At 45.4% G+C, this 25,990-nt stretch overlaps 1 protein-coding gene and 1 long non-coding RNA gene across 2 annotated transcripts in view; both read right to left on the reverse strand.

Moving 5' to 3' along the window:
• Window positions 1-25,990, reverse strand: part of HS6ST2 (heparan sulfate 6-O-sulfotransferase 2) — a 132,630-nt gene that overhangs the window by 103,122 nt on the left and 3,518 nt on the right. The gene's annotated exons all lie outside the window — the stretch shown is intronic.
• LOC128153690 (uncharacterized) lies at window positions 1,837-19,004 on the reverse strand. Its single transcript, XR_008239065.1, has 3 exons — window positions 18,728-19,004; window positions 17,216-17,332; window positions 1,837-3,317 (listed from the first exon to the last, which is right to left on the reverse strand). It is a non-coding gene; the product is annotated as an uncharacterized LOC128153690 (long non-coding RNA).

A 25,990-nucleotide genomic window follows, 5' to 3' on the forward strand; every position in this document is an offset into this window, starting at 1 on the left:
GAGTTGCATTTTAAGACATTCCTTAACTAGAAACAATTTGCATCAAGCTGTGTAAGGTGCTGCTTCTTAGCAAGAACAGAAAGGTAATTTGCACTTTTCCCCACCTTGTACTGTTTAATTTCCTAGGAGGTTAAAAGGCTCACCTGGCCATTAATGTAACGAGACCACTATGTTCCCAAAATTGCCATAGACCATGATCACTAGACCAGCTGTGCCAGAAGTACAAGCTTCCACAGTTCTGTCCCAAGCCTCTGCCTCTGCTCTGCACACCTAAAAAAGGACCATGAAATAATCTCACGCTACTCCCGACAGTGAATAAGCCTATCATGCATATGCCAAAGCAACCCACATCACTTCTAGGATCTAAACCTTTGTAGCCTGCACTGAAGAGAGACTACATTATGGAGAAGTGATGGGTCCATGTGTCCACTGCACATCTTGGGAAGGATGACTTCTTTTCAAATGCTCCTTTCCATGTTACACTTGCTGCAGCAGCAGCCCAACTACAATTTTTCCACAGTGAATTGGGCCCTAATTACTGAACAGTTTGTGAACAACTGCCCTTAAAATGTTAACAGCTGAAATGATGATAACAATAATTCTGTTTGCAGTTATAATGGCCCCTCATTAGAGCTGCTTAATTAAATATTTTCCAAAACTATTCCAGAAAAAGAGTCTGCTCTCTCAACTGTAAAAGCAGAATCCAAAGCAGCCGCAAGGAAACTGGCTTTTTCCAGTTGAAGTATTTCCTACGGCCAACCACAAGGAGTGACCTCACACACGCCCCTAACACGGCAGAATTTGCCATCATTAATCCGTTCATTCAATAGGAAAAGATGCCGCAGGTCTTCGTGAGCATATTCCCCTGTGAGCGCTGTGCCATAAATTAGAAACGCTTAAATCTTTTACACTTATTTAGCCTTTATGCTATCTCCCCACCCCATTCACCAAGTGCCTTTGTAGGCTGAAGCAATAATTTAGCATTCTCTCACAACCGAGTCAAAAGGAACAAATGTGCTTCCTTCAACATAAGCACAGCAGGCTAAAGGGGGAGTTTTCTTTTATATAAATGTTTATGGCAGAAGCGATGCTATGGCACACGTTGTCCCACCTTCCCGGCTCCCCACACCTTTCCAGAGCCAAGTCTAATCCTCTTAACCACGCACCAACAAGTAAGAGTCCTCATGCTACCTTCCACCCATGCAAACGAGATTAAATAGATATAATGTAATACATTGCCATTTGTTACGTAATTAAGATTTAATGGCAAACCATGATTGGTTTACTCCAACACAACCAGCTGTTTACAAGCAGAGCGCTGGCCTAGGAAAGCAAACACACACTCCTGATCCTGCCATTCATCGCTAAAATATCTTGAGTCCCACTGACGAAAAATCAGACAATTCTTGCCATTAAACACATATAACAATGCACTTTAGCAATGCCTTACAGCTTACACTGGGTTGTTGACTTCTGTCAAGTGCAGAAGGGAAAAGATCTGGATTATTTTTTATACTTGTGCCCAAGCATCTGCTGTCAGGGCCGGACAGGTCCTTAGTCTGACCTGGCAGATGTGCCGACAGTATCACATGGATTTAACTTTGCTGTATCAATGCAGTTGGCAATTTAACAGGGCCACGAGAGAACAGCTGTGCCTCCCGGACAGGAGCATCCCTGGCACATACTGCTGGCGTAAGACTTCACCTTAGTGCTCCTGCAGTTCCCTGAAAATCAGGTTCAGGGAGCTGGCAGACTAAAGGATGACACATACACCCTTTTTTAATTCTTTTGTTGGTGCTGTGACTCATGCCAGGGCATGCAATAAGCTGGGGAGATGGCTTAACAGAAGGACGCAGCAGGAGTCTATGGAGAACTAATACTGCTTGGACTCCCCAGGAGAGGGCTGCACAGGTTGGGGGGAGGAGAAATATGTATTATCTGACTCAATCACAGGATGCCTTTCTTGGGTATTCTTATTCTAAACTCACCCTATTTCCAAATCTGCACATTATAAGGGGGCAAACTTGAGTGAAAACTGTCCAAGCTGGCTCTGGGAGCATTGCAACTTCACTAGCCCACAATTGTTCTTGTATGAATTCACCCTGCTCTTCCTTTTTGAGGTGAACTCAACCCCAAATGAGTTATAGTACTCCTGGCACACAAGGTAGGTGTCCTTTTTCATCACTGCAGTTGCCAGAATCACGATGTCTTCCCGGGCAATCAGTGATGTTCCTTGTTCTCCCAGGCACCCTTGCTTTCCTTCAGGTCTTTGCAAAGCTGTTGTTAAAATCCATTTTTATGAATGAATGCTTTCCAAAGTGCTATAGATAGCAGCAGGGTTAAAGCATCCATTGAATCCTCGGATAGGCACTTGGAGGCAATATGCAAAATGTACCATAATCCCTGAAGGGGATTAAACTTTTGCGGTCTGACTCAAAACAAGTTTCCAACTTGATTACGCATCACAAAAAGGTCCATCCTGCTCTAACTAATCTGAGGTAAAAAAAAGACTAGCTTGGACAGGTCTGAATTCATTTTTATTTATTCTCCAAATACAATTTCAAAATATTTAGGGCCTTTCTGCCACCTACGTAAGAATAGGAAATAATCAACTGCAAATTTTCCAAAGCCATAGCTGTATTATCTTGAATTCAAACTTCTAATTAAAGGTCTTTTAATACTCAAAAATTGTCAAAGCCCCAAGCCCTTAAAGCACAAAAACATCTGGTTGGGAATTAAAGTGGAAGGACATTCAGCCAGGACCAAGAGGTCAGAACCAGAACCTTCGCTGTGATTTTATTTTAGCAAGATCTACGTTAAAAGCTTTTACTGAAACCAGTTAATAACTTCCTGAAGTACAAGCAAGAAACACAGAGCCATGATCCAGAAAACCAAAAGCAAAGATGCTAAGAAAAAGGAAGTCTCTAGAAGAGGAAAACAGGAGAGGAGAGAAAGCTGTTGGGACAGGGATGGGAAAGGATTTTGCAGCTAGCCCAGCACCAAGAACTGAGTCCATGCCAAATGCACTCAGAGGCACTGCACAATGCACACCGCAAAGCCCACAGAAATGGGAAGGGGTCCTAGAAGTCTGCGTGAGACAGCCAGCTATTAACACCTCCCCCTGAATTTGGGCCACAAACACACGCACGAGCACTAACCAGATCCTAGCAGCGCTGCTTTTCCTGCAAACTCTGTCAGGCAAACATCTGTCAGAACGTCTCAGTTGTTTAATCACATAAAATGTTTCCTCTTCCATTTTTGGCACCTTATACTGAAATAGTCTATCGCAAGATGTCTCTGTATCATGCTCTATCAGCCTAACGCAAAAGAAAAGCTGTTTATAAACAAAGGAGGCACAGTTTGAGCCTGATATTAGATTTTCATGTGCTTGCTAGCAGCCAAACATACATAACAGCAGAATAATTGCAAATAAAGCGTGAGCATATGCATGGTCCAGGGAAAGAACCCCTGAGCAGTTCTGCACCGTGCTTTAATTTCCTCAAACATTATCTTTCTAACGAACTGGGAGTGTGATGAATGATCACCTTCCCCCACCCGGCCATGTTGGGACTGTTTCGACTGCTGTCTGTTGTTTACTGTTTCTGGCCACCTGAATGTCAGTTTTTTCAAAACAGCACTTACTCAATATTGATCTTAACACCAGCAAAAAAAAAGATGCTGAAGAAGGGAGAAACACATGCCCCCAAATTACTACTGCAGCTCTTCACCTCCAACTCAAGAATATTTCTTTGATAGATTATATATATTGATGATCCTGCCAACTACCAATTTCATGGGTATGTTACAGGGTAAACTAACAGGAAAATAGTGAACAATTCCCCCGGCTCCTACAACCCCTATGCAGAATTTGAGATGGGAAACCACAGAAGAGCTCAGTCTCGATAGCACCGGTAAAGGAAACAGCAGAAACACCCAACGCCAAGTGGTTTCACTAACACACCATGAAGCTCTTCTGGAAGCCACCTCCCCTTTAAAATGAGCAAAGTTTAATCAGAGGTTGAAAGCAGGACAGGGGGAGTAAGAGCTGGTTACAAGTGGGGAGGTTGATTTGGTTTTCCAGGGAGCATCTCTCAGCTCAAGGCTCCTTCTCCTAATGCCCGCCCACCCCAGCTGCAGCCACAGCCACCAGAAACTAGCTCCAAAATAACGGCAAACTGATCACAATACTTTCTTCTTCCTCTCTTATTAAGACCCTACTAAAATTCAGCAAACTGGCAGGAGGTAGCAAGCAGAAGACTGACAAGGGGTCGAACTATCCTCATTGTTTAACGCTTGCCTTTCTTCCAGCTTTTTGTACAAGCACCCTGCACCCTCAACGGCAAAGAAGCATTTGGATTTTTACTCCTTCTGGCAACACAGCACACCAGTTCTCCAAGTCCACCACCAGAACCGCAAAGCGCCGAGGAGCAGCGCTGCACGCCGAGCGATGAACCCCCGCACCCGCGACCCCCCGCCCTCCTCTGCCCACCTCCCCGCTCCCCACCGCCTCGGCGCCCTCGCCCTGCGCACAGGCTTTGCTCTCCCAGCCTCCGACGCACTTGTCTCTCCAGCTGTCTCCCCATCTTCCCTTCATCTCTACACTCATCGAACATGCTTTTAACAAACCACTCGAGGTCCTCACGGCCAGGCTGTATCGAAGGTTTGCTGATTCCTTCTGCATAAGATTTAAAGAACAGCCTTTCCTACCCAGCCACACGCAGCAGCTCCCACCCGGGGACCGCTCATCTCACAACTCAATTACAGCGCATTCCTCGACCTTGACAAAGGCATCTTGCCCTGCCGATATCCACTCAGAAAGCTGGGGAAAAAGGTCCTTCTCCTAGCCAGCAACTTTGACTGCGCCTCCACCCATATATTCCTCCATCCCTGCTTCTCTACCGAGCCAGCTGTTTGGCTTCAGATTCCGGGCCCTTCCTATCCTTTCCTGACCGCCACCTCCCAGTCCTGCCGGGAGGAGTTGACTCCCACCTCCAAGCTGCCCACACCGTCCATAAGCCAAGCAAACCACCCAGCCTCTGGGCCTTCTCCCACAGCAAGCCCCTCCATAAAGGAAAGCACCTGGAAACCAGCACCCCTCCTTTTAGAAAAACACTTTTAAGAGTGCCCTGAGGTGCCTACAAGAACCTTCAGCCTCCAGGTCCCTCAGGTCTCTGCTGGTGGTGCCAACAGACATGGTTGCCCCGGGCCCTCTTGTGCCAACTTCGAAGGTGGGACCATCGCATACCCTGGAGCACCTCTACGGTGTACGCTTCCAAAGGCGACGGGAAGAACAGCTGGATCCCAAGACTGCACTGCTTTTTAACAGTATAAAAAGCAAACACCACTTGAAAAAACATGCATTGCAGAGGGACCCTGCCAGACAAGCCAGTTTTGAAGATGAGCGCTACTTTTTACACATCCCACTGCCTCTTAAAAAACTGGGCCCCTGTGCATTTTCCACTGCAGAGTGTTTCTGAAGACGGCGGGAGGAGGGAAGGACACAGCACACCCTGCGCTGCCAAAGAACAGCCCAAACCACTCAAGTTTTGCTATTTCATTAGGGCTCCAGCAAAACCACTTATAAGCAATTCATAGCAATAGATTCTTTTTCATCCAGGCACCCTAGAGTAATTTGCAGACCTAAAATGCTGCACTACTTGCCTATATTACTAGACATGAACTCATCCAAGTCAATGATGATACAAGAGGGCTTGTAAGCACTCCTTCCCTCCACGTACATCCTTCCCACCGCCAGCCTATTTCTTCCCCTCTCGTAGAAGTCCATCTGCTGCATGCACACACTGGCATAGAAATTTGGAAGTCCCCATCCCGGCAGCTTGCTTAGGATGCGGCTGGTCAATCACATTCAACAGCGGTGACTGAACACAACCAGTTGTACACCACGAACGGTAGTGTCTGAATCAGCCCACAGGTCTGCTTAATCAACAGTCTGCTTAATTACAGCAGAAAGGCTCATTTATTATTCCGTTTTCAAATGTAACTCTTCCACTTTTGTAGGTTTTTTTACCTTAAAACATTAGTATAACTGGGTTAACATCCATGAAGAATAGGCAGTTAGTTTTATGGATGAGATTAGCTAACAAGCTTGAACAGGTTTTATATTTGAGTCCAGCTGATCTGGACTTGTTAACTCATTTACCTGGTCTCTGCTGCAAGACCCTCACTACCTCACTGCATACAACTCCTTGAAAATTCTTTTTTTTGTTTGGTTTTTTTTTTTGTTTTTTAAGTCATACTTGAAGTACCCCTCAATTACTTGTGGTCCGGCAGAAGCTGTAATACTAACCTATTAATGTTAATGAGAGCAATACAGCATGCACAATAATTATCTGCCACTATGTGCACTGAAATGAAAGTGAGCAGGTTAACTTAAGCCTGAAAGACTGTTTTAACTCTAAATTTGAAAATAGAATTTGATGGTGCATGATTAAACCTCGAATTCTGCAATCAGGCAGGCGTTATTGGAGCAAGAGCATGTTAACTTTATAACAGCTGGAAGTTTTAATAAAACTTCCTTTAAAAAAAATCAAGTTAAAAAAGCACTCAGTGTAAAACACTGTTTTGCTCTCCTTCTACAAATCTTCATGATTTACTTTTGAGTCAATAACTCACTAAAATTAACAAGATGAAATTATGTTTTGACAAGTTCCAGTGCTGATGAACAGATTTTCAAATCACGAATCCAGCTTCACCTCATTTTTCCACCACAGCTGACAGCCGAGAAGTGAATCATTCATTCCTTCTGGCCTTTGTGTATTTTATCAAATGCTACAGGAACAACTAACTTAAATTCCCTCAAGTAATTGCATAAAATGCCAAACTTAAAGTTCTTTCGCACTTTAATAAAATTAAGTTCTACAAGAAAGAAAACATCCGTCCACCCAAGCTCAACCATTTTGACCATACGTTGCCATCGGATCAACCTAACCAAAACAGATCTACTATACATAATCCTGCCACTCAGATTACATATAAAATATACCACTGGAAAAGCTTTCCACCGTTCCTTGGCAGCATACAAGGTTGTCTTCTGCCTAAGGCTTGGGTCCCACCTCACCTAACAGATGGGTGTGATGGCTACACCTCATTTAGGATGAATAAAGGAGCTTATTTGTCCCTAGAGCCAAGGAGCTGAAGCAATCACAATACACCCAGAGGACAGGCACGTGTCCAAAATTTAGTGGAATCCACACAGAGGAGCTTTGCAAAGCTTCTGAAAGAGGCTTAACAACCAGCACAGCAGCAAGACCAGTCCCAGAAGATGCAGACCTGAGACTCCAAGGGGAGAAAAAGCAAGGACCTTTTCTAGGTTGAACGCTAATTAAGAAAGGGTGAGCGAGGAAACTGTTCCCCTGGTCAGTTCTCTCCTGTGTTGAGGAAAGGATGCACAGAGATCTCTAGCTTTACTGTCAATCCCCCCTCCTCAGCCAAACAGCTCATCAACAGCAGATTTTGTATAAACGGTCAAAAGGAAGTCATTCCCTTTGGACAGAACTCAGACACCTGCAAGCTGCTGGTTTCTCCCAGTAAACCAGAGCTGTCAGGATGCCGACAAGCTCCTTCTGCACAACAAAACTCTGGGGAAAAACACACACCAAATTTTCATCATAGCCACTGAGACAGGCAAATCTTAAGTAACTCTACCAAAGTCAGTGGGCCTGTAGCAGAGAACATGATCCCTGCAATAATACACCAAATCCATAAACCCTCCATTTTTGTGTACAGACTGGATGTTTTCAAACTGTTTAAAGGGTTTAAATGCGGCATCCAGGGTACTATCCTAGCCCTGCTGAAGTCAGCAATGACAGCAAGCTCCACCAGCTCCTGCACCCTGCAAGGACATCATCCAAGGTCAGGCAGCGTGCAAGCTTGAAGGACGCCTCCTCCTCCTCCCAAAAACTGAGCATCTCCTCCCCTTGCACCTCTCCCAGGAACAGCACCTACTGGAGCCATCAGAGTCAGAGGCTGCTCTATGTGCAGCTGCAAATGTTTTATTTATTCTGAAAATTCAACCAACACAGCTGTGCGATGTGAAATATGACTCAGTGGAGTTAGCATCTTACTGCAGGCAATCACATTTATTATAATAAATAACTATAAATAAATAATGAGGTTGCTTAACAGGGACACGGGTAACCTGTCTAGACAATCACGGAGGTGACGTACTCTGCACTGGAATGTCCTCCAGATTTCAACAATAAGTCTTGATTAGAAATATTTTTTTTTTTTAAAAAGCAGGGCAATGATTGCTTATTTAAAAATACCAAAGCCTGCTTCTCAGCATTGCCAGCATGCACCTAGCAAGTTTAGCTAGTAACACCTCGCTCTCTAGCAAGCCTTTCCCGTAGCAGACCCTTACAAAGATCAAGCAAACATTCCAGCAGGCAGAATTGCTGATAATTTACTGCCACATAAACCAAATTCTCCTATTTGGAGCCGCAAACAATACTGCTCCATCAACAGGCTGGCCTACCCACGGCTCAACAGCACCCTGCGACCATCACCCCGGTCTCATGGTGGTGCTCTGTGGAGACGAGAACCCCTCTTCCCCTTCCCTGGCATTTCACTGCCTGCTTAATGGAGAAAAGCAATGGCCAAACTAATAGCTGGAACATGTGACCTTAATTAATTAGCAGACCTAGTGGAAAATGCCAACTCTGCATTGTCACTGCCTGCTTTCAAGGACCCTCTGCCTGCGTCAGCAGTACAGAGACGCTGGGTCCATTAATGTTTGCTCTGGGATAAGGACAGATGATGCAAGAGTGGCTTTAGCAACCCGGTACAAGAGAGGCAAGGTCTGAGATAAAGGAGTAACCTCCTGTGAATACGTTTGTGGTGAAGGTCTTCCCTCTCCATAAACGCTTCTCCAACAACTCTGTGACGGGCTCTAGGAGAAATCCACCAAGAACAAAGCTAAGGTCAACTGGAAAGGATTGGGAGAGCAAGCAGATGGCCACCTGCCACCTCACCAATCAGCAAAATCATTCACTTCAGCTGCATCATGAAATATTTCCTCACTTCTTCCTCTCTCCCTCTAGCTGCCTTCTTTCATCCATGAGCTGCGTCCATTTAGGTTACAAGACCCATTTAGCACGTAGTGGAGAACAGCTGGGAAAGCAAACAAAAAGAAAATAGACCAGTACCTTCCCCAATGACTCCAAAATCCTAGAGGCAGCTGCAACAAGCAGTATTTCTCTCGGAGTAGCACAGAAAAAAAAATATCTTATTCTATAAAAATATCCCTTGCCCTCAAACAGCCTGCAGTTACAATCAATTTCAATAATGAACTTTATCAATACTGGGCACCACTTTTCAGGAAAAGATCTCCCTTTGTCCCCTAAGCTGTACGTCTGCCCTTGGAGGAAAATCCCAGCGCTCTGAACCTTATGGAAGTAAATCCTGCAAGCAGCAGCTCTGCTAATGCTTGCAGGATGGCCACAAGGAGCTTGATCAAGGCTTAGACACACATCTGGCTTGCAGCACAGATGCACGTTCACATGGGCACTGTTTCATCAGCTAACGTTTGCTGAAAATCTTGTGCATCACAGATACAAAAACCGACAATCACAGCTGCTTGTTGGGATTTCCATTTTTATTTCCATGGGTCATATTAGGGAATGAAATATCTTGTAGTTTAGCAACTAAATTTATGCTTTTTTTTTTTTTTTTAAAAAACAAGTACTGTTATTGTTGCCACGTCTAAACCATTAAGACATGTCCAGATGCTGTTAAGCATGTTCTGGATACCTGTAATAAATAAAAAATTAAATCCCAAACGGGCTACATTTTTTCAGGGGACACAACCATAGCAACTTCAGCTCCTCCAGGACCATAGGTAGCCTTGCAATTGAAATCTGAATTCTCCCACCAATTTCCCAGCTTTTTTTTTTTTTTTCTTAAGATCCAAGTTCCTTCAGTACCCAACACACGTTGGATTTATAATGCTAATCAAACTTCTCCAGGTAGAGATAGAGTTTATAAATTAATCCTGGGTAAAATAAATACATCAGCCAATCTTGGTACAAACATTCCTGCCTCTGATTAAGCTGAATTCCAGGACTGCGCAGCATGCATTTCAAAAGGGTAAAGTGGCAGGAAAGATGCATGCTCTCCCTGCATACAGCACAGCATATTTGCATCAACGTGACCTCAAAGCGACAATGCCTGGGCAGGTGGCAAGACGAGACTCTTAGTTATTATGCAAAAGTGCAACTTGCTTTGCTGTTCCTTCACGCCTCCTTACCCACGCAGCGAGCTCCAGGTGCACGGCAGCGGTGCTTGCTGATGGCAGGGCTAGAGGTTTCGGCTCTGAACTCCCCGGTCCAGGCGCTGGGATGACTTGAGTACGTATGCAGCCCCACGCCGAGGGGCCCAAACTGCGCCCTCCGAGGCTCCTTGGATGCTCTGAGATATTTATAAATAAGTGCCCACAATACAAGTTTTACTTTCCTGTTTTATGCTAACTACAGGCACCTATAAGAAGCGATCAATAGTAGTCTGTGCCATACCCTAAGAACCCTAAAATATTAAGTGCAGGAACCATCACAGACAAGACATTACGGCATTTATACAGGCTGAACTCCTATACCAAAAGCTATTTATACACTAACTCAGCAGAGCTGAAGTGTTCATCTGCTAACAAAATTGGCTGGGTGGTTTAAACAGGACCCGGGGCGAAAAGTTGGCAGAAGTATGAGCAGCTATGCTGCCCGGTTTCAGGTATAGCTCTACTGGGAGCCAGCTCCCAGTGCAACCAGTGCAAAGAGAACGCACGAAAGCTGCATCTAAGCGTTCACGTATGGGGAACATAAGGGCAGCAAGGGCATCGCAACCCATTGGGAAGAAGAAATTTCTAACCTTGAAATCATCTTGATTATAGCCATTTTCCTGCAGTACTAATGCCAGGTTGACCAGCTTGCCATGCAAAGCCCAGGAGCACAGAAGAGGGTACAGAACTGTCCACGAGCCAAGGTGAGACCCTTCTCACCCACCCACTCGGGAGCCAGAGGAGCAAAGGCTTCTCTGACCACATCCCTACCACCCACGGCAGCCCACACCCGCCGTGATGCCAGCACCAACCTTCCTCCTCGGCTGTGCCATGGCACAAAGTCTTGATTAGTTGTCATCGATGCCCTAATTTATCATTCTTTAAAGAGAGAGCTGAAGTGTGTATTATAAGTCTGATAGGCTTCACTTAAGCAGACACCATTTGTTGTTGTAGCACGTACAGTTTAAAGAGAAGTACGAAGTACTTTCCTCATTAAATGAAAACACAGCGGTCCAAATTCTGCCTCCAATTCCACAGTGAAATTCCCTCTCTCCCACCCTGGACATTATATGATTGCCAATTAAAAAGTGAAAGCAGAACGCAATGCAATAGTAAAGCAACTAAACAGGAAAAAAGTCATGACAGCAGGATGAACACAGTCTACTAAAAAAAAAAAAAAAAAGAAATTAGTCCTTTAAAATCAACAGTAAAAAAAGTAGATACCATATTTGATTTTAAGAAAATGTTAGGAATGATACATATGCTCAGTTGAGTTGCCAAGAGGAATTAATTTAAAAGAAAAAAAGTTTAAAAAACACACTTAGAAAGCAGTTCCGGTTTATGTACTATCACTCCTGTACACTGCTGCATTACAGAATGCTTCAGAGATCACAAAATGCTCTCCATCACCAAAATGAAGCCCAGCAACTTGCTAATGATAACAGCTAAAGCAAGATGTGGAAACCCAGTTCTAAAAATTAAGAATGTCAAAAAATGCACACTTGTTTAAGAGCCCTAGCCAGGCAGCCGAGTGCTGTTCACAAGCTTGTCCTCCCAGCAGACTGCTCCGAAGAGCCAGGGCAAATCAGGAATTACTAATTACGAGCGTTTAAGGAGGATGCAGTGACATTTCTTGTACGGCTGGAGCACTTTGTAGGTATCACACTGGCTTTTAACCTCTCATCCCATCATACAACTCTAATGAGTTCTGTGGTCCCAGCATTAACCGTGTGGAAAACAGCTGACACTGCAAAACCCCAGCTCTTATCATTAAAGCTAACCAGATCCCGTTCTTCAACCGATTTAAGACAGAGCTGCTGCGGGGCATGAATTATCTCCTTTCCAGGGAGGCCACCCCTCCAGGGAATGGGGCTCTTCATTCAATCAAGGGGATGAGCACCGTTGTCTCTAATAGGGATGAGTCAGGCCATGAAAGCATCACCCCTGCAAAGCCCACGGCATACACGATGGGGAGTGTGCTAATTTCGGCTACGCAGCAGCCAGACTGGGCAGCACCGGAGATGAAGCCAAGATCAAACCTGGCAGCACCCCAGGACGCAGAGGACAGGCAGCATGAGCGCACGCCAGGTCACCGTGTCCGCTTTGACATTTTCAATGCCCTTCAGATGCCTCCAGGAGCAAGTCGAGGATGAGCTGCCGAAGGCGCGACAGCAAGTACAAACTCCTTCCCCAGGCAGTTCGGACTCCCGGCAACCTTGCTGCTATGCTGCAGCTCCTGGAAAACTCTAATTTCAACACGAAACTCAAGTCCTCTAATGTTACCTCTTCTAAAAGCTTATCTTGTGCTCATGAATGAAACTAACATTCTAAACCAAAGGGAATGAAAGGATTAGGTGATCTGTGTGTTATACAGGTTTTAAACTGTTCAAGTTTCTGGACAGCTGGTAAGAAGTGGGGGTCTGACCTGAATTAACTAAAAATTCCTAGATGTTTTACAAAGCTTTACTAATAAACTCAGCTATAGATCAGGGCACTGACCCTTTCAAGTTTGCACAAACCTAGAATTTCAAGATCTCCTCCAGGTATCAAGAAGGAACTCCAAACCAAGGCCAAGTCTTAACAATCCCAAATAATGTTCTTTTTAAAATGTGCTATTAAATCATTGCTATTAAAATACTGACAGAGAAGCACTTTCAGGTATCCTGTGGGCATGTCTAGCACCAACCACTGCAGAAACAAATACGCCCAAAGACGACTGAGGAGCTTTGGGACACCCAACTGCATGAGCTCGTCCCTTAATCCAAATTTTGTTCTGAGACTCTACGACACACAAATTTAATGGGATTTACTTGCTCATCCTCCAAATCTCAGGTTTACACATTTCATTTTGACAGCCTCCACCCCGGGCTTAAAACCTGCGACACAGAGTGCTACAACAGTCTTCAGATGAACTCACTTTCAACTCACAAGCTGAGAGGAAGGAAACACACAGCCCTGCAGGTCATAAAACCTCTGCTCAGCAAACAAAAACCAGCAAGATGCAGGTCACTCAACCCAGAGCAGTAATTTCTACCCCAGAAGGTCGCAGAAGGTGCAGCTCAAGACACCGCACACAACTCCCGTTGGGTCAAACATGGGAACGGGCAGCCAGCTGCAACAAGCAGGTAGTTGTCTCGGGGAAACATGGTATTTCAAAAGCTAAACAGGGGCAACAGCTTCTGCTCACAGGCTGTGGTTAAAGCAGGTGCCTATATATAGTTACGGTAAGTGAAAATGTCCATTGATACTTCTGTTATGCAAGAGTTGCTCTAGTTATTAGCTATAGCTCTACAGCCCATGGTGCTTTCTTCAACAAACCCGCAGGAACATCTCCACTACCATTAACAAAACCACCAGTCTAGGTCTCGAGGAGACCAGCTCTTCGCCGTCCGGGAGCAGGCGGCTGTCCCGCGGCAGGAGCCAGAGCCCCGCACCCTGCGCTGCTGCAGGAAGGAGACCCGGGCTTGCGGCACGTGGGACTGTCCTGCTCCGGCTCCATCAGTCGCTGCCTCCACCTGCACCTCCAGCGGGAAGGGAAACAAGCACAGCAACCCACTGCCACCACCAGCCTTCTGGATTTTAAGCGGAAAGAAAAAGGCTAAAACCCTATGGGGAAAAACTGCCTGCTGGTTTGCTGCTTACACCCAGTTGTTCCTCCAGCATCAGCCTGTCCCCTCCAAATTGCTTTTGTATCTTGCTGTACAAAACGTCTTTTTCTTCTCTGGGAGGCTAGAGGAGCATCTCACAGGAAGGATGACCGGATTTCACAATACGTGGTTTTGAAGGTTGGTGTTAAATTTGACACTGTAGCTCCAAAGTAATTGTGACTAACCACTAAATCACCATGTGTAATGGATTCCTCTGAACATTTATAGCTAGCAGTTCCATTATGCTCTAATCTGGAAAACATCTAAACGACTCTCCACAAAAATTGGAGGGGAACATAAACGTCTTGATAAAACAAGATTCCAGAGATACTCCACTTAACCACAGTGACTTCTATAATATAATGTCTAGTGCAATAACATCCATTACAGTGCAGTCATTTGCTATTTGATTTTTAAACCCACGCTTCAAGACATCAATCTAGAGAGCATCGAGTCTATGTGAAAGGTGAAACAACCAAGAACAAACCTGTAGGTCAGTGGAGCGAGTGGCAGCAAGTGAGCCGAGCAGCACCAAGAAGCTCCCTGACAGCTGTGGATGGGAGCTGCTGCTCCCTGCCGCCAAATGGTAAACTCAAAGTTGCCCTTGTGCTCCTGGATGCTCAGCCCTGCACATCACTTGAATCAAAAGCCCTCGGCCCACAGTAAAACACTGCGCTGTAAGAAGTGTCTGCCTGGCCTTGTTCAGCTTCATCCTCTTCCTAAATCCATGATTTCCAAACTCTGCAGGTCTGGGGGTAACACAGCCCTGGAGGGAGAAGCACCACCTTAGAGATCCTGGCTGTCCCCTCTTGTCTAGAAAACACCACCAGTTTGGTGGGGACAGAAGGCGGCCTGTATGCAATCAAAACCCACAATAAAAATAATACAATCAGCTAAGCACACAAGAAGCAAAGGAGGGAAGCATTACTGATTCATTCCATTTTCCTGGAAAAGCCTGGACTGTGGTTAAGTGGAAGACAAGCTGAAATTTTCCATTAGCGGGGAAAAAAAAAAAAGCTTGTTTAAAGAGAGAAGGGAAAAAATCCCTCAGGTTAATGTTCAAGTACAGCAACAATAAATTTTACCACAAAATCTCTGCTAGGCAGATACTCACCCTGCTCCCAGCCCAAGGAGCAGTGGAGCTTGCAAAAAGGCTGCTCTTGTTTAATACGAAAACTGTGTAGAAAATAAAAACCAGTAAGAGAATCCCAATCTTCAAACAGGGAAGGGAACAGACAGCCTTTTGACATTCCTCCCAGCATTTTTTCCTCCAGTCTCCCTGCCTGGGGGGCACAGGAGGAGGGAAAGCAGACGGTAAGGGAAGAGCTAGCTGGGCTGCATGCACCAGGGGATGCGACTGCTGTAGGTGACCCTGAAGAGCTTGACAGCGCTTGCAGCCTGGAGAGATCTTAACTTACTCTGGGCCAGGGACACAGGCGTCAGTCTAGACCAGGGACTTAAAACCACTTCACCACCACACCTTCCTGAGTTGTACTGTGCACTCTTACACCACAACCAAGGATCAAAGCCAAGCGATGCAATAAGTGACTGCAGCACATCCCAGCCCTGGTACCTGCATTAAAGTGAAGGCTTTTGCTTTTGTTCTTAACAGAAAGGCATGTTTCATCTCAGCTGCTCAAGCAAAGATGAAAAACAACTTGTAAAATAAAAGGATGTTGTCCACATGAGCTAAAAAGCCTCTGTTCTGCTCCCTCCTTCTCCAAACATCCCAAATTGACTCCCACCAGCCAGCTAGCACACTGCAGATTTTAGGATCACTTACACTTGCACAGGTCATGCCCTTGGGACACAACATGCTCTTCAGCATCTATAAATCCTACCATAACCCACTTCCAAAAGAAAGTGTGTCTCCCAAGCCCTGTAACAGAGCCCAACACAAACTCCATAAATACAAAAAGGCAATGACTTCTGGCAGCCCAGAACTGCAATTGCTGCCTTTATATCACATCCCAGGTGCCCACTTCCCCTTTCCATAGAAAATTAAGTCAGTCCTCTGCCATTACTGAAACTATTAGCCGCACTGTAAAAGATGCAGCCCTAGACAGGCAAGCCATCTGCAAATGCTCATGTGTCCAATGACTTCTACCTGCCCTGTGTTTGGAGGGAGGAGATGAGGTTTCCACCCCAAAGCTGTCCTCAATAAGGCAACAGGTTCAGTTTGCTAATGCCTGCTGCCAAAAAAGAACAACTTGCTTCACAGACTGTTTTAGTTTCTCTCAGTGATCAGATTTCAGCTTGAGTATCCATCATCATGAGATGGCAGATCTCAGGTTTAACCAACCTACCCTCCGTTATAAGCAACAGCTACAAGTACTTGGATTCCAGTATGTACAAGACATATAAATATCCTTAAAAAGGTCTTTTAAGCACAGGAGTAAAGAGACCAGAATTTCACTTATCTTGATAGAACATTATATAAGACATAAAATATTTTTACTGTAAGGGAAAAAAGTATGATACTGTACTTCATACCCATAACTCTCCCATGAATACACATTTATTGCAGGAAGCAATTCACCTTCATGACTTCAGCTGATACATGAGGAAAAGCAGAAGCAAAACTGTCCTGCTAATTCCAGGAAAATAACATAACATGACGGGAAAAGCAAAAACCACCCTTTAGACAAGAAACAAGAGCGCCTCAGATTCCTTTAAAAAGCCTGTATTTCCAAAGTACAGTTAATTTGCGACATTTAATACACAAGTTGTCATCAGCCTTAAACCTCAATTTCCAGACCTCAGCTGTACCCGAGACAGCAGCAGGATGGGCTGAGCGCACGATCAAATCCTCCAGCACGACTGCCGAGCCACTGTGGCCGAGGCAGAGAATCTGCTTATATATTTTACAAATAACCGGATCCTTCCATAATCCAGGCTCTGAGAAATTTTTATCTCACCATGAGCTCAGCTATTCTTAAGTCCTTTCTGTGTTTTTTTTTTTCTGTGCTGCCTGATACACTGACCAATTTTATAAAAGGGATTGGCTGATGGGAGGTCTGGATTCAGGTCAGATGGAGCTGGCCTTTTGGGTATGCGCTCCCAGATGCTGGTGGAAAAGAGGTCTAAAAATCCCCTTTTCCCCCTACACCCTCAAACCAAACCTGCCCATGAAAGGCATCTATTCCTACAGCTTTCTCCTGCAGAAGGCTGGCTGTTATACAGAGTCTGAAACAGCTGCTGCTTCTGGTTCTCCAGGTCCCCAACCCAAACCCGATATACTAGCCAGGACGGACACCGTCACATGGACGCATCAACTTACCCAAGCTGCTCTCTAGGTCTTTGGGTCCTGTAACAGGGAATCTCAATTTTCACTTGTCTCAGCAAGTCTCTAGACTCTACACCCTCTGCTCGTCTTGGTGCACACACAGCTGCAGCACTGACGAATTCCAAATTGTAGGAAAAGGAGAATTACAGTAGGGAAAGCTGGCATCCCAAACAAGAGCAAAGACACATGAAATCCCAACTCTGCAGAGCAGGAAACTTCACCACCCCAGGGCAAGAAAAGGTGCTCACACCGTTAGACTGACCCCTGTTCTGTAAAGCGCTTAGCAATACATTTAAACACTTTAAGTATATGCTTAAGCAATATATATTTAAGTACTTTTGTTCACACAATAGAGTTCAGGCTTGACAAGACATAGTTTGTGCGCATCTTAAACCTAGTGATGCACAACGTCCTTCCAATCCCTTCTCCAGAAATATCAGCACTGTTCTCAGTTATATGCCTTCAGTTAAATGCCCCAATAAATAAATTTTAAAAGATTTAGGACAGATTTTTCCAAAAGCTGTATTGTACCAAACCTCAGGTCCAACGCACTTAGCCATGCTTGCAGACAAGTATAGTTACTCTCACGCTTTTGCCCTTGCAAGCAACAAAGACCTCAGTAATCCAAACATAGGGCAGCGCTCACACGTTTCCCCTGCAACATTTTCTGCTGACTGTATTTCTAGCAAAATTGCAATTTTTTCTTGCATGTGGTAGCATGTTAAATATGCCACAAAACACTGGGTGATAAGACAGCTTGCAGAACTACTCCCCAGTCAAAATTCATCCCTAGCCATCGCCGCCTTCTTCAGCTGTTCTGCATCACTGCTAGCAAGCTGCCATCTCCAAACTCCAGCAGGTATTATCAGCTGAACCTCAGCACCACCCCATAAATCTAACTTAGTGAGGAAGTTGCCTCTATCCATAAAAATTCTGGGAGTGCTCATATTCCAACCCAGAATGCTGCTGGCATCCAAACCACAACTAGCAGCATGGAAAGTGAGCCAGTAGCTTCTCAGGAGAAGCAGCTGCAGGTGCAACTACTCTTTTCATTTGCTTTCTCTGCCTCTCCTCTGGAAATGGGATGAAAAAAGGCATTTATAACTCTACTTTGCAAAACCCATCAGTTATATTCAAGAACATGGGCTCACCTGGGGTCTATCTGACCTGCTCCAGAAGCAGGACTGGTTTAAATGGCTATATCGGATAGTTTTGCAAACTAACAGTGTTCAAGAGATATAAGGAACTGACTAGAGCTTGTCTTAGGTCTCTGCTACCGCTGCCTTCTGACAGTCTAGTCCTCTCCACTCTGAGCAGATGCAGCCTTAACAGTCACCCATTGCAACCAAAGCAAAAGCTTAAAGCGGAGCAGCAATGTTTCATTCCTACCAACTATGGTCAAGACATCTGGTGTTAGATACCCAATGCCTCCTATTTAGGAGAGCAGGTCCTAGCTTTCCTCGCTACCCCTTTCTATGAGCCAGAGCACCAGGCTCACAGACACACCTTTAGGGCATGCTTAGACCACACTTTAGGACAACTCTACCAGGCTTCTGATCTTCCCAAGTTGCTCCTTCCAAAGAGTGAAGCCAGAGACCACTTCATCCCTGAAAGGAGGTAAAAACTAGATCACGCAAGAGCTCTGGTGTGAAAGCACTGAGTGGTGTGACCACGCACCAGCAGCTACGTGATCAGGGAGCTTCCCTCCCTCTTCCCTTCCCGGGAATAGAAGGACCACCACAGCCCCCCCGCGACACCAGCACGGGGCAGCGTGCACGGCAGGCTGGAGTCACCTGTCAGTACAGTACGTTGGGTTCATATTTAAAAACTACAGCTTCCCTGAATTCAAACTAAACACTTAAAAAGTACTTCCAGTGCCTCTACCTAAGATTAGTCACGTATATGCAGTCAGGCCGGGAAATCCAACATCCTTTATGCTACATACACACCGAAAGAGATCCTGACGCAAAGAGCTGCGTTACATAGACAAGGCAGAGGCCAAGAAGAAGAGGACGGGCATGGTGATGGAGGTGTAAAGTCCTAGCTTCTCAAATCCCACTCGCATGCTTAGCCACCACTTTTCGCCCACGCAGACCAGAGCCAAGACGACAGACCCCAGCAGCAACCTGCTACCAGAAAGCCAAACAACTGAGCTTTAAGTCAGCTTTATTTGAAAGCCAAAACTCTACTCCACATTTTATTATCTGAAGTTATTGGGAATTACCATAATCCAAACCCAACCTATTGAAGTTTCAGTTAAAGATGCACAGTTAGAAAAAAAGAAAGTGTAATGGGGAGACCATACCAACACAAAAGCTTTTTCTCTTACCAGTGACTGACTTGCAGCACACAACAATTGAAGGAGTTAAAGCCTAATTTATGCCATTTATGTTTTTGCAAGTCACTCGGCTATCATCAGGCAGACGCATCCTGTTGCGTCTGACATTTCCTTGAGCACTTTTGTCTTACTTCTCCGTGCTACCGCTGTACTGATTAGATTCAAGCCCCCCCAGAAAAACAAACAGCTCTGTGAAAGGCAGAAGCCACACAGCCATCATCCTCCCCATCTACAGTTGGTGACATCAGTTCCAGGAGGAACAAAGCCTGCTGCTTTTCTGGGAGCATTGCACGGACCGATGCCTCCACCCACATCCAGCCCCATTAAAGTCCTCCATGGGCAACGAGTACCATGGGAGGACGACTCCCGCAGCATCTTCCCTATCAAGATGAGTTAGCTACTGCCAAAAAAAGGGAGAAAGTTAGTAGCTGGTAGATTTTGCTCAAGCAGGACACAAGCACGTTCCCAATAACTTTCTCTGAACCCACAAGAGAAAATAAAAAAAAAAAAAAACCAACCACCTCAGAATGGCTTGGGATTGCTCCAGGGAGTAGTTTCCCACAGGCAAAAGGAAATTCTCTCCCCTCGGTTACCCTGAAAAAGCAACTCTCAAAAGCAGCTTCTCTGGCTTTGACCAAGGAAACACTGTTTTTCTTAATAGGGAGGTTAAAACAGTTGCTTTACTCTGAACACAAGGAAGCTTGGAGAAAATAATCAGTCACAGAGAGTGCTTTACTCACTTGATTTGGGCATTTGCTGAAGGATCCCACAGTTCAAACAGCAGTCTGAATGAGCAGATTCCCACCGCTGGGAGCCTTGCAATGTTTTAATTTACCCAACACAAAATGGAGTAAAGAAAGAATTGATCTTCCAGCTACTTGGACCTCTAAGAGCATCAAAACTTCACAGTCCTTTTGATTATGGGAAATTAGGAGCATTTGCTACAAGGATCTCATGAAAGGCATAGTCTTCTTCATGCTTTTATGGAGATGTGCAAAATCGTTTAATGCTGCAAGATTATCTCCCTCATAGCTGCATATATTTAGTTGTATCACATCAAAAGTTTGGCTCCCTCAGAGTTGGATAAGCAGCTGAGAACCAAGAAGTAACATGATTTGAGTCTCACCCCTAATGGATCTTATGACTTCCAGTTCTCTAAAGACTAACGATTTTTTTCAAGACTAAATAAGTGGAGATTTCACTCAAAGCTGTATATAAGCAATATCTTAAATGGATTCTGTCTTTAAAGGCATGAACAGCTGAGGAAGTAGACCAGAGTCAGGGAAGAGGAAAAAAAAGCTGGTCCTAATAGCCACTCATCCAAAAACATTATCTTGTTATATAAATATATATGCTACCCACCCAGAGATACACGAGTGGATGGAAAGGGCAACTGTGATTTGTTTACCAATAGACTTTTTATTTCAACGAAAAACACCCCACTGGATGTTAAACACAGGTCCCACCCAGTGAAAACATACTGAAGGAATTATGCATTCACTGTTTACATCAGCAATATGAACTTAAACACAAAAAAATAGATTGCTTTGGCTTCTTAGTCTCACATTAGCAAATGCAATTATCTTTCATTAATTTTACAGAGTGTTCACAGTAGAAATTAAATCATTTCTTCATGTCTGTTTAAGAAAAACTTTACTGTGTTAATTATTCATAAATACCAAAGTCTGCTACTTATTACTCATCACAAATGTGATTCATTTCACTAACGCCTGAATAATTCGGTGCTACCCTATTAGTCCCAGAACACACTGTACAATTGCCAGCATCAGCAAATCAATCACAAACAATAATCCACGCTTGCTCTCCGGTGCCAGCTGCCAAGGAAAAGGAGGAGGAGGAAGAAGGCAGGAGCGGCACTGCCTCCCCACTCCGGTCACCACACTGCCTTCGTCCTCCCACACAAAACCACCGTCCCGCATCTCCTGTCCTGGTTGGCTTTGCTTCCATCCAAGACGCTGCAAACCCCGACAGGCGCTGCTCGGGCGAGCATCCCAGCCCCAAACTGGGAGCAGGGAACCGGGCTCCAGAGAGAGGAAGGCAGCCAGCGGCTGGGGATGCTCCATCGCTTCGCTTCCCTGCAGGGTTACATCTGGGCAGGCAGCTGCCCAGCAATGGGAATTAGCCGACTGAGGAGGGGAGGGAGATTAGTCCTCGCAAGTGTGTAAGAAGCCTACAAGGATAATTCCAAAAAGGGCCGAGAGTTGCGAGGGCTGCTCGGCCGCAGTAATCCCCGCAGGGCGAAACAAAGCCCAGACGCCATTTCTGCAGCTAAGTGGTTAAATAAGGAATTACCCCGAGTTTTGCATCCTGGCTGCTCTAGCCCAATGCTGCGACTGCACGGCAGATGGGACGTTATGGGGAGGGGAAGAGGGGACTGAAAAGTTACTACGGCAATAAAATATGTTCGAATGTGCTGGAGTTAGATTTTTGTACTGTTTCCTCAGTCAGTTTAAAAAACAAACCTGACCACATCAAAGAAACCTCTTAAAGTTCCACCAAATTACAAACACTTTTTTTTTATCCTGCCCCATAATAAAGTCAAGAAATCACCACTACTTTAGGCACAATCCTCTCCTCCTTACACTCAATCAGTGCTCGCCAGGGCAGATGGGGCACACAAAAAGCCCCCACCAGGTCCTGGCCACAGTGGGCTCCATCCAGCCCCGTGGTCCTGTACCCGGCACAGCTCCCAGAGGCATCCTGAACCCAGAGGCACTTCCCAAGACCCGCGTCCTCTCAGAAAGATCCATTCTCACATCCCATTTTCAGCCACATATTAATTATTTTGCTTTCTAGGAAGTTACGTGACCTAATTTGGGCTGATGCCGTACAGAAACACTGCTTTTATTATTGCAGTTGTGGAGAAAGTAAATTAATGCAAAGGATTGCACACAGAGGCCTAATCCATTTGAGGTAAATCAATGCATTGCACATTTAAATTGCTCTGCTTTCCTTCAGAAAAGTACATTGAAGTGATTCATTAGGCACTGAACTGTTCACAAGAAACAGACCAATTCTCTTAGGCATGCCAGTGCATCTCTGCTAGTTAAATTTAAAAAGCAATCAAATCTACTAATAAGTCCTTTTTGCCGACATTTACATCAGTAGAGAACATGATTCCTGACAATTCAGATTAAATAAATGAGGGACAAATTAATCTCAGTTAATACACCTTGGAACTGATGCACAACTTGTTAAACTTAAAAATTTCTCTTTTAATAAAAAATAAATAACCTATGGGTGATGCCTGACTTCCAAGCGCCTTTGATAACCTTTATTAAAGGTTATAAAGTTATGAAGAGGGATCACAAGGCACCATCTGTGTCTATTTTAATACCGTCAAAGCATGTATTTATAGTTTCATTTTAATATTTATAAATTCCCAGAAAAAATTAGCAGAAAGGCACCTTCTCAAGAAAAAGTAATCATGTCTTAGTACAACAGCACCATGCCACAGTGTTCATATTCCCCCCCTCTTCTTTAGGGAGGACCAACTCAGATAACAAACAGAATAAACAGTGCAAAAAATAACACCTGTGCCTCGTTTCTTGCTCTACTGCAATCGCTGGGATTTATTTTTACAACAATTAACATCCTTTCTCTACCCACAAAAAAATTTCTCCAATTTAAAATAAAAGGCAGTAGGAAACATACACTTTTAAATAACTAAAAGTCAATTTGCACTTTATTAAAGATTTAGAGAAGAACTGAAGAGACCTAATATGGAAAATGATTTTTTAATCCCTTTAAGATGTCCTTTAAGAAGTCCAACACTTTATCTGCAACACAAGCGATATCAATTTAGAGACCTTTACAAGTGCTATAGTCCAAACTTAAAAACCCACAAACTTAAGTTTATAACCAAGACTTTCAAGGTCAGGCCCTGTAATGGGATTAGGTGAAGGAACCACTGGTACTTCGGAAAATAATCCCCTGCTCTTCCCCTCAAAGCCCCTTTTTTGCTCTGCAGGCTGGCCCACTGCTTCCAACGCCCCAACACCAGACCCAGCTTCGGTCCCACCAGGTGCCAAGCGGGGAAATTCAGCTGCCGCAGACACACATTCGCAGGTGGCGAGGCAATATTCACCACCCATCTCATCCTGCAGCCACAGCAGCCACCACACCGAAATGAGCAGGGTCATTAGGAAATCCCGCTGATAAATGAAGCGGCACGGAGTCGCTCTGGCCTGGCGGCATCTCTGCAAACGCTCCGTTACTTTTTTTTGGGGGCGGGGGGGGGGCTTTATAATTGTTGCAGAGTTTTTCCCCGGGGAGTTTCAGTGATGCATATTTCAAGGGCAGGCAGGCACCCTCCCGGTGCTCTGGCCGGGACCCAAGTTACAGCAGGTCACCCCATCTGCTCGCTCACAGCCTCCAGCTCAGCCATGCTGGTCCTCTTCTCTCCCCGAGCAGGCCCCCCCGGGCCAGGCTTCACCCCCAAAGCGGCAGTGCTGGGGGCCTCCATCCTTGGAAACGGCATCTGCTCCACCAGCATCCAGAGGTTTTAAATTGTCCACCTCCCGCCGAAGCCTTTATCATCCACCCCAAGCCTCGGGGCACAGTGGGACTCCACAACATCTCTCCTGCCTACAAGGGGTTTAGTGCCAATTTACAGGGCTCAACTATTCCCCAAGCTCCCCCACTACAGGTGAAACAACGGAGCTCATCCCCTTGCACAGCTATGTATCACCTTTGCTGTTTCAATAGCAGCTGTTGAGTAGGCTTCTCCCTAAGCAGCAAACCCCCCAAGTAATTTTTCTCTCCCTGGCAGCACTACATGATTTCTCCCCCCCCACTCCACACAGAAGCAGCTTACTGGGAAAACCCACACGCAGGGCCCAGCCTGCTCCAGGAGGATCCGAGCTCATGCCAGGACCGATGGCAACGCTTGCTGCGGCAAAGCCGCCTTCTTCCCAGGGCTCTGCCAGCAGTCCGGCTCGCGAGGAGTCGGGCACACCGCGGCAGACCACAGAGCAGATGAGATTTGCAGATGCAAATCCCACCACATTTCCAAGAGCATGGGGATTAATCCGTTCAGCCAAGAGAGCCTCACACATTAAACGCTTCCAGTTTGCTGAGAAATTTTAATGCATCTTTTCTTTAGATTTTCATAAGACAACTTAGAAGAGTTTAATTAACACGTAGGGACAAGACAAGAACACCCACGCATTGCCAAGGGCTTCTGTCCCACATCACAACAACATGGTGCCAGCACCAGCCCTCCCAAAAGCCAGTAGGCACCATCCCTGGTCCTGGTCCAACAGGCTTGTACCAGCAGCGTAACATTTCTTCCAATCTCAGACTTTCTGGCTCCAGAGGCAGTTCTGCAAGCTCGTTCTCTCAATGGAGAGTGCCTCTTTCCTTTAATGCTAGCCAGGAGGGACACCAAATACAGCCCGACCTTTACCCACGGCCAAGTCTCTCACCCGATGAGGGTACGAAACCACACCACCACTTAAGAATGTAGGTATCTGTATTTGCTCCCATGTCTCACTACATTTTCCAGTCTAACCCCAAGGCCTTTTGTTTCTTGCAATGGTGGCATTGGATTTATTGCTATAGACAAGTTCAGTAGATACTTCCCATAATAATTAGCCAGAGCCGAGCAAAATCTCAGTTCTGTGATGCTCTCACGCACAGTTACTTTGGATGCTGTCTCCGTTCAGCGTGCCAAAAGCTTTGAGGCTTCCACAATCAATCAAGTGACCCAAGTCAGTCACTCATGACTAGGAAAAGGCACATTTCTCCTTTCTCACCACAGATGCCAAGTGGCTGAGACAATCCCCTTCTTTCTGCAACCACCATCAGCCCATTCCGCCAACCTCCCAAGCAGCAAATCCAGAGCACTCAAAGCATCAGCTGTGCCTGCACCTTCCCCTTTCCCTCTCCTGAGATTTCCAGATGCCGCAGTGGTGAGTGGCACTGGTGGAACAGGAGACAAGCAGGAAAGGGGGTGTACAGAACATGTACCCCAATGGGACCCAGGGAGGAAAAAAACCAAAACCCTCTCCCCACACCCAGAGATTCATGTTCCTCTAGGGCAAGGAAGGACCAAAGGAGGAGAAGGAGATCCATTTAGCTACTTCACATAAGGAGCACGGGCTATCACTACAAAGCAACTCAAGTTTGGGGAACCTACATGCTCATAGACAGGAAAGCACCATTGTGTTAAAGAAAAATAAAAAATAAAATTAAAAAAAAAAATCACAACAGCCATCCTGAGTATTTCTGCTGCTCCAGTGCAGGATCCGCCCTCCAAGCCTGCAATTCCCAAAGAAAACACAGGAAGACTGGTGATGGGATTAAGGGCAGAGGCTGGAGGATGAATGCTGCAGGCAACTACGTTCTCCACACACACACCATCCAGGATGAGCCCATCAGATCATACCACGGTGATACTCTGTACCTAG

The sequence above is a fragment of the Harpia harpyja genome, chromosome 18 (genome assembly GCF_026419915.1).
Source record: "Harpia harpyja isolate bHarHar1 chromosome 18, bHarHar1 primary haplotype, whole genome shotgun sequence".
Classification (NCBI taxonomy): Eukaryota; Metazoa; Chordata; class Aves; order Accipitriformes; family Accipitridae; genus Harpia; species Harpia harpyja.